The sequence below is a fragment of the Tympanuchus pallidicinctus genome, unplaced genomic scaffold (genome assembly GCF_026119805.1).
Source record: "Tympanuchus pallidicinctus isolate F22 unplaced genomic scaffold, pur_lepc_1.0 scaffold6, whole genome shotgun sequence".
NCBI classification, from domain to species: domain Eukaryota; kingdom Metazoa; phylum Chordata; class Aves; order Galliformes; family Phasianidae; genus Tympanuchus; species Tympanuchus pallidicinctus.
Window position 1 is genome coordinate 15,823,470 of NW_026294780.1, and position 9,891 is coordinate 15,833,360.

At 40.8% G+C, this 9,891-nt stretch overlaps 1 long non-coding RNA gene across 1 annotated transcript; it reads left to right on the top strand.

Moving 5' to 3' along the window:
• Positions 1 to 95: 95 nt before the first annotated feature.
• Positions 96 to 8,154, top strand: LOC128071603 (uncharacterized). The gene is made up of 2 exons (XR_008201893.1): positions 96 to 7,088; positions 7,352 to 8,154. It is a non-coding gene; the product is annotated as an uncharacterized LOC128071603 (long non-coding RNA).
• Positions 8,155 to 9,891: the final 1,737 nt, after the last annotated feature.

A 9,891-nucleotide genomic window follows, 5' to 3' on the forward strand; every position in this document is an offset into this window, starting at 1 on the left:
CCCCCGCGCTCCCGGCTCTTCCAATCCGCTTGGCGCTCCGCCGGGATGGGAGGGGGGATGAGGGGGGTTGGGCAGAGCTGGATGGCGGTGCGCGCTGCTGGACCGTTTTTCCCGTTGCCCGGGGCGGAGGACCTGTTGCCGCCGCCTGAGGGGGCAGCGCGGCGGGGAGAGGGGGAGCTCGCGTTCCCGCTTCTCGCCCGGAAACTCAGCGCTGCCTCCAGGCGGACAGCCGTCGGTACGTTGAGCCCCGAGCTGGGCTTGCAGCGCAGCGAGTCCGTCTGACGGCCGTCGTGTGCTGTTAGCGACTGTCAGTGCCCCGGCAGAAGGGATACTTGTCAGTGTGAAGACGCACACGCAAGATTAGATTGAAACTTTGCCTCATAGGCCCCCCCTTTTTTTTTTTTTTTTTTTTTTGCCAAAATAATAATTATAAACATTAGGACGCGTGAGGGAGGATGGATTACAAATGAGCCCTTCCATAGATGGTGATGCTGAAGCACGAAGAGACTGAGCGCTGTGGCCAAGGGAGAGAGCGCTGCCCACAGCTCCACAGAATCACAGAATGGCCTGGGTGGAAGGGACCTCAAGGATCATGAAGCTCCAACCCCTGCCACATGCAGGGCCACCAACCTCCCCATTTAACACTAGACCAGGCTGCTCAGGGCCCCATCCAACCTGGCCTTGAACGCCTCCAGGGATGGAGCATCCACAGCCTCTCTGGGCAGCTGTTCCAGCACCTCACCACTCTCTCTGTAAAGAACTTCCCCCTCACATCCAACCTAAATCTCCCCTCCCTTAACTTAAAACCATTTCCCCTTGTCCTGCAGTTACCTACCCTTTCAAAGAGTTGATTCCCCTCCTGTTTTATGTTCCCTTTAGCTACTGAAAGGCTGCAATGAGGTCACCCTGCAGCCCTCTTTTCTCCAGGCTGTACAAGCCCAGCTCCCTCAGCCAGTCTTCGTAGGGGAGGTGCTCCAGTCCTCTGATCATCCCAAAATGGCTTTGAACATCTCCAGGGATGGGGCATCCAAGGCTGCACCTGGCCTTAGCTTTCACAGTTTATCATCCCATACACACTTCTTCTTTTGTGATTTATGTGTATTTTTTCCCCACATCAAACTGCTCTGTTTGATGCTCACTGTTTGACTTGCTTTGGAATTAAATAATGAAGGTACCATATGATAGAACAGTTGAAAGAAGGAAAAAATACAACCGTTCCAACAGCTTATGTTATAAAAATGTTAATTACCAGAACATCTGGTATTAAATGAAACAGCTTCTTCAACTGAAAACAGGCAAGCAGCTTTTACAGTGTATATACACACTACTGTTTGTAGTCACTCGTGTTGTTTATGATTACCATAAAAAGTAATGAATATTAAAAATATTCTTTTTTATTATGATGAACAGAAATTAACCAGTACTTTACTGAGGATTCATATTAAGGATTTGCATATGTTTTGCATCTCTTGCAGGGATATGGAAACTACCACACCAAGTAGACAGTGGACTTTCTAATTTCCTTATATAAATTCATTAACTTACTAACTTCCACCACTTCCTGCAAGATAGCTGAGTTCAGTTGCACTCATATTACAAATGAGGAAGTGAAATACCAAGAAAGGAAGTGGTTTAACTGTATTATGCAGGAATTCTGCTTGTGAAACCGAATCCTAGCATCTTTAGTCACCACAGTAAGCAGTCATCCACAGGGACCTTGAAGGCTGTAGAGGGATGACAGAGATCTCATGGAGTTCAACAAGTCAAAGTGCTGAGTCCTGTATCCAGACAGGAGCAATTCCTGGAACCACAGCATGCTGGGACCACCCAGCTGGAAAGCAGCTCTGCAAAGAAGGACCTGAGGTTGTGGCAGAGACCCCCCTCTTCTCTGTGCTGCTAAGGTTGCATCTGGAGAACTACTGGGACTCCAGTACAAGAGAGACCTTAACATACTGGAAACAGTGCAATGGAGGGTCACCAAGATGGCTGGAGACTGGAGTGAGGAAAGGCTGAGAGGGCTGAAGCTCTTCAGCCTGGAGGAGACTCAGGGATCTCATCAATGTAAGTAAATACCTGAAGGGAGGATGCCAAGAGCATGGAGCCAGGCTCCTTTCAGGGGTGCCAAGTGCCAGAACAAGCAGCAATGGGCACAGACTGCAATACAGTTTAGTTCAGAGTTCCCTTTGAAGAGCACACAGCACTTCTGTGCTGTGTGGGTGCTGGAGCACTGGCACAGGCTGCCCAGAGGCTGTGGATTCTCCTCCTTGGAGGCCTCCTAAAGCTGCCTGGCTGTAGGCCTGAGCACCCTGCTCTGGTGGCCCTGATGATGAGGGGATGGGCCAAAGGGACACAGAGGGCCCTGCCAGCCTCAGCCTTCCAGTGAGTCTACAGGCTTAAGTTTTGCAACTAGAATTTTTGTTGTGACGTTAACCTTTTTTATTTCCTTACTGGTTATCTACACCAAACATTCTAAAGTTTCACAGAAATCACTGGTTCTGGTATTATGCTGCATGTTATAAGATAAAATTCTTTAACTAAGTAGTATAAATAGTATGCTTACTGTATTACTTACACAACAAAATATATTCCTAATTTCTTATGTTTCAGAAGAGTTCAACCACTAAGTTTAGTTGCCCTATATATGTGTTTTGAAAAAAAATTGTTATTTGCAAGCCTATTTGCATTAATTTTGTCCTCTTTCTATTCCTGGTCTTTCAAGGGAAGTGAGAAGCTTTCTGTCTCTGTCAGTTCAAGGAGGTGGGCCTTCTGCTTACTCAGGAGTTTAACAGAACAGCATTTCCCCCAAGGAAGTAACAGAAAAGATGCAGTTTTATTTTAGCTGGTTTTACTTTTATGTTCTCTTTTGCCTCAAGGTTGTGAAATGAAATAAAATAAAATAGTCCATAAATGAGGACTTCTTGAATATTCAGTAGAGTCTAATAAGTATACATTTAGATACAAAATACATGATTTTAAAGTGTTTTGTGAAAATGTATCTCCTGAGCTCTGGTAAGGCTGCATCTTGAGTACTGTGTTCAGTTTTGGGCCCCTCTCTACGAGAAAGACATTGAGGCCCTGGAACATGTTCAGAGAAGGGAAATGAAGTTGTGGGGGGTCTGGAGCACAGATCTTATGGGGAGCAGCAGAGGGAGCTTGGATTCTTCAGCCTAGAGAAGAGGAGGCTCAGGGAAGACCTCATTGTTCTCTACAATTACCTGAAAGTAAAGTGAAAATCTTCTTCTCCTGGGTAACAGTGATAGTTCGAGAGGGCATGGCCTCAAGGTGCATCAGGGTTCAGGTTTGATATTACAAAAAGCTTCTTATCTGGGAGAGCAGCCAGGCAATGGAACGGGATGCCCAGGGAGGTGGTTGAGTCACTGTCCCTGGACTTGTACAAGAATCGTTTAGGTGTGGTACTAAGAAACATGGTTTAGTGGGCAACATTTGTGGTGGATGGTTGGGCTAGATAATCTTAGATAATCTTTTCCAGCCTTAATGATTCCATGATTTACACAACCCTGTAATGTACTCTGCATTTTCTATGTGCCATTCTTGTACAAATTAATTACATTTGCTGATTTTATTTTGCAGGAAGGTTGAAGATGGAGGACTTTATGATAACTCACACAGAATGGTCTTGGATATTTTTGTAAAAAAAAAACAAAACAAAACCACCACCACTCCAACTTTGGAATTTAATAGAATACATTCTTTGTTCAAATCCTTCCTCTTTCTTATGGAGAGCTCGCACTGGTTAACATTTAGAGTTTTATTTAGTTGCCATACATACTTGTCTGGTGCCATTTGAGACGCCCAAGAGTATTCTTGCTTGTTGCCAACTGCTGCAGGAAAATGGTACAAGCTTACATAGGTTCCCTGCCACTGTACAGAGCTGATGTATCTCTGAATAACAGCCTTGTTAGGTTGCATTAAGAATCTACATTCTGTCAAATAGGCCTTTCTTGAATATCATTTACATTGATGAACCTGGTCACACAGGGACTTCTTCACATTTTATCTGGAACTGATTTCCTCAAAACAACCCGTATTTGTAGGAGTTTGTCGTGCAATTCCATGCTGTCCAAGTACAAAAGGACAAACTAATTCTGACATTATTCATCATTCATTTTATTTTGGAAATCTGTGAACTGCGGTGAAAATGTAGCATCTCTTTAGATGCCATGTATTTATTTTAGCAATGGTGAGAAACTTTCTATAATTTCCTTAGTGCAAATAGAATCTGACTCATCATCTTCAGAGACGAGTTCAAAGTTTAGGTTTACTTCCTGGTTTTTCTTACACTTAAGACCACGACTGAGCACTGTACCACTTGACTTACTTTGTTCTTTCTTTTGTGGATTTTTTTCTATCTTCACCTTTCTTCCAGAAGACCAACTGTTCTGTTGTGTTTGCTCCTAAAGCTGCGTGGCAAATCAACATTACTCTTTCTGGTGGAAGTTACTGGGAGAAGCAGCTGAATTCTTTTTGTAAAAAGTTAATTTAATAAACATGGAAGCATTAAAGCCCAAGTGCTAAAATTAAATTTGCATAGTATGTGAGGCCTCTCAGTGCACAAAGACCAGAAAATTAATAGCAGCAGTAGCTGCTTACATGGAAAGAAAGCCATGAGTGGAAAAAGAGCAAACTGAAAGTTCTTTGTCCTCCTTTCCAGCCCTCAGTTCTCAGAATTTTGTTTGGCAAGGAAAGCAGGGAATCTGTCTGACTTTCAAATAATTACTGACGTATTACTCCATTGCAGGCAAGTAGCAAAGAGCAGCTGCTTATTGCAGCCGGAGCCAAACTCTCCCTTTGCCATCCCCCATTTCTTCCTGCCTTCCCTGGAGAAAGCTATCTCGCTGTTAAGTAAACTGGGATTGGTTTGCAAGATATATTAAGATTACATTAGAAAAATATTTACTTACGCATAAAGGAGCCTTTTAAAAAATCTTCATTGCTTAGGAAACAATGTGATTTAGCGGGTAAAAAATAAAAACAGATTTGTTACTCTACAGTTGTAAAGCTGCCATCTTTTACGAGCCTGGGAAGAGTGACCTTATTCACTGTGAGGTTTTGCCAGTTCTGCCTCCACGCAACTAATTCTTTTCCTGATTCATGGTGGGACTTATCTGGGCCATGTTTAAAGAGGTCTGCTGCCTCACAGTAAAGGAGTTGATTATGATTTTTAGCTTATTGACAAACTGTCCTTCACTTTTCAACATTCCTTACAAGGTTTAACTGAAAATTGAGATTTCTTGAGAGAGAAAATACCTGTTAAAAACAAACAAACAAACAAAAAATCCAACAAGAACCACCACAACAACCTGTAAGAAATCAATATCAAACCATTTCAATTTGTACTGAGCCTAAACCACTGCAACAAAAAGGTCCTTCAGCGTTCTTGTCTTCCAATAAATAAATAAATAAACAAATAAATAATCTGCAACGTTACCTGAACACTGAAAGTTCATTTCTCCATTTATGTCCACACTGGAGATGAATATAAAACTGAATTCCCGAGCACTTTTATTCATGAACAAACTTCCATCAGAAAAAAAAAAAGAAAAGAAGTGTGTGTGTGTGTGTGTGGAGGAGTGTTGCTCAAGTTTCTCTTTATGCAATTCACATGATGACTCCCTGAATTCCTCCTGATACTTCATTAGAGATGCTGTCTTCCTCCCTTGTTAAGCACTAGTGAGTGGTTGCTGTGTTCCACCCTGCTGTGCAGCAGTGGAGGAAGCAACCTGTCCGTGTTACTTTGTGCTCTGTGCTACGTTGAGATGTAAGGAATGCTAATGACTGTGTGAAAATTTCATCTCTGGCATCCAGAAGGATGCTGCGGGGTGCTGCGTATTGCAGCTCTTGGAATTCATGGCTGCAGCTGTGGAGTCTATGCAACTGAGCATGATAAATCACACCAAACAAATCTTTCTACATTAAGGATACCTTTACAGTTACTGTGTACTATTCTGTTTTGCATTTGGATGGAAGCTTGAAGAAATATATTAGGTAACATTTATTTAAATGTTAAATGAAATAACAAATAAATCCATGACATGACTGCATTTACATGGATCTGGAATTGATAAATCATCTGATTTTCCAATTCCATAATCTGGAAATCTTTCCATGGGGAAAGAAAAAAATGTATTGAAGTGAAAAATGTCATATCCTCTTACAAAGAGAACAAACAAAAGTCTTGAGAAAGATGAAGAGTATGACACGTCTATTTCTAAGCCTGGCAAGTATTCTTGAAACCCTCAACCTGAGATTAGCTGCTATGTTTGTTTAAGTCTACTCATTTCAGAAAGAACGTGCTTCTGTCCTAACTGTGGTTTAATCAAGCAATCATAGCTCCATCTTTTTGTTAAAGGAGATGGTGTCTGGTGTTTTTCTTCATGAAACAGAGCAAAAAGACAGGCAGTTTACATTACGAGGTTTCTCTAGCTAGCATAGTATGAAAGGAGCCATCTTGTGGTTGTCTATTCTGCAAACAAAATGTTGCTACAGTATTGCCTTGAAAAGCTGAAGTTACCTCTATAGTTCTATGCTATGTATATAGAACTACCTCTATAGTTCTGTGACAATTTTTCTTCTACTTGTTTAGAAATGTTGCATTTTGAGTAAAACTGTTTTCACTCAATCTTTTTCGTTCCATCAGATTTCTTATTCTACCAGGCATTCAATCTAGCCAAACAGAATTAAACTTTGTATGTTCATTCTACGTCCTCTATTAGTCAACCCACACCAATATTTACCAGTCCTCTGAGTTCTTACACCCTTTAATTTGCACTCTAAGTTCTGCTTTAAACTGCAGTCAATCATATCTCTGAAATACGACTCTCTTAGTGGAACCGATTTCTAAGTAAGTGACAAATTATTATTTTTTTAATAATATCCATTAAGATGTAATCTTTGGGAACTATGTGTATTCCAGATGCAAAACTGAAACAAACCAACCTTCAGATTTGACCTGGGGAGACAACATTTGATAATCAGTCTGATAAATGATAAATCAGTCTGATTTCTTGGCCTCTTTGATAATACACAAAGACACTTGGATTAATCTTCACAATCCTCAGCAGATATAGGTAAATCTATTTCATATATATTAGCTCACTGATGTTTGTATTAGTTTAATTATATCTATTTAAAAAATCCCTTAGATAACTCAGAAGTTATGTATAAATAACAAGCCTAAATCATAACTCCTGAAGTTCTTAAAGTGGAACAATTTTAGACAAAAATCTGATTTCTTTAGAACTGTTTTAATTAATTAATTAATAACAGTCAAATTAAAAGTCTAATTCAAATTTTTGGACGCTAACAATTTTATGTCCTTCTTATACTGTAGCACCCAAACCTGCCCCCAGTGCTGGAGGCGAGGCCACCCACCGCAGAGCACAGTGAGACAACCCCTCCCCTGGCCCAGTGGCAGTGCTGGGCCTGCTGCCTGCCAGGGCACTGTGGACCCTTTGCCTGCCAGGGCACACTGCTGGCTCACATTCAACTTGCCACAGCCCCCATATCACTTTGCATGGGGCTGCTCTCCATCTTCTTGTCTTTAGTCTGTGCTTAGATCCAGTGTTGCCTCATCCCAAATGCAGAATCCAGCACTTGCTGTTGTGGAACTTCATGCAGTTGGTGATTGCCCAGCTCTCCAATGTACCAAGATCTCTCTGCAGAGCTTCTCTGCCCTCAAGGGAGTCAACAGCTCCTTCTTGATGCCATCTGCAAGCTTATTTAGTATACCTTCAAGAAACATATCCAAGTAATTAATAGAAACATTGAATAGAATTGGACTTAAAATGGAGCTGTGTGAAGCCCATCACTGACAGACGTAGCCCAACCCATCAGCCAACTATTCACCTGTCATGTTATGTTTTTGCCTAGCTGTATGCTGGACAGGATACTGTGAGAAACAGTATTGAAAGCTTTGCTGTCATCCAAAAATATTGCACATCCTTGCATCCTTGGTTGATTGGATCTCCTTTAATAAAGTGAGCCTCTGTGTATTTCTGAAGACAATCACAGCAGTGATTGAGGTTCACAGACTGACCTCTGTCTCTGCATATTTGAGTGGGACTTGAAAATTTATTTTTTATGCATTTCTATGATAATATGGATTTACTTCAGTAAAACTGAAGTCAGACTTAAGTACCAGGCTGATGTAATTATACAGTTTCTTTGATATTAAGAAGGATGAAAGTCAAGAACTTTTACAATTATGGTATATTGTGGAGGAGAATAAATATGCATTCCAAGAATCATGGAATATAATGAATTTAAAACAGGATCAATTGTGAAAACAGACCTCTTGGAAAAGAATGTATTTTTATGATATTCTCTCTACTGTCTGAACTCTATGAAAACCTGAGACTTATCAACGTATCCTCATTTAACAACAGAACTGAATTTAGTTTATTAGAATTATTTGGATTCAACTTCCAGAAATTTCTTGTTGGGAAATTTTGTAGTCAGATATTTTTTTTAGTTTGAGTTTTTCTACAGAGGTCAGTATTTCCATATCAATAAACAAGAAGTAGGGTAAGATTTTCCCTGGGTATAAAAAAATCACTTCTGACCACTGCTAAGGAGGCTTACAGCAGATCAATCATAATGGTACCTTCATAAATTTTATGCATGCTTTCTTTTCTGCTAGTTGGGATTTCATTGATTCTACAACCAGAAATTGTCTTATTCAAATGGCAAGGAAAGAACTAGAAGGATCTGGAGGAGAATACTGCAATACCCTCATCAATGGTAAACTACTGGCCTACTAAAAATGAAATGAAATCCTTTTGGTACCTTCTCCTTTCTCCTATGAAGAAGGGTTGAGAGAACTGGGCTAGCTTAGCTTGGAGAAGAGAAGGCTCTGGAGAGACCTCAGTGTGGCCTTTCAGTACTTGAAGGGAGCATATGAACAGGAGGGGGTACGACTGTTTACATGGGTTGATACATGGGTGAGATAGGACAAGGGGGAATGGTTTTAAATTGAGACAGAGAAGGTTTAGGTTAGATATTAGGAGGAAGTTTTCCACTCAGAGAATGGTGATGCACTGGAACAGGTTGCCCAAGGAGGTTGTGGATGCCCCATCTGTGGGGCAGGCATCTTGTGCCTGTTGTCTCTTTCTGTCACTTACTTATTCCTTCCTCTTTTTATAAAACCTTAATCTCAAGAAGCATGGCATTTTTTTTTTATTTTTTTTTTAACTATTTTTGTAGATGGTAGACATCATTTGAAACAGCTGAACACTGCTGGAAGCCTATTGAACAACCTCACTTCTTGCAGACATCAGCTTGTTCTTCACCAGTGTCATCTCTTCTATAGTAGCTGAGTTCTAGTTCTGATCTAATCGGAGTGGGTTGTGTTTTCATTGACCTCCCCAAAATAAACAGAACCAAACTGAAATACCTGCTTTGTTCATTAGATTGGGAATTTTATTAGATAAACCTTTACCAGTGATAACTGCTTGTCTGGACTGAAGAAATGGCTACTTCCCAATTTCAGCTATGTTGTCTTTTACTGTGGAAACTTTGCCTTATGTGCAACTTCAGAACATTCTTCCTGTATCTGCTAGGTATGTTAGAATAATTTCTGAAATCATACAATTCCGAGCAGAAATTACCAATACTGGCCTTAAAGCCTTTAGCAGTGTAAAACAGGAGGTTTACCTGTAAGATCCCCACGTAATAGTATTTATTCTAGCAGATGTCTCACCTTCCAGCTGTAGTAGTGACGTACTTAACAGTGAAATTCAGTACCCTCACATGCTGATATTCTTTTCACTGACCATACTTTCTCTAAAAAATACACTGATATTTTAGGGGGAAGAGAAGATGTGCTGCCATTCTGAAGATGTTTGTGAAATTAGCCTTAGCAGGCTTTTTGGA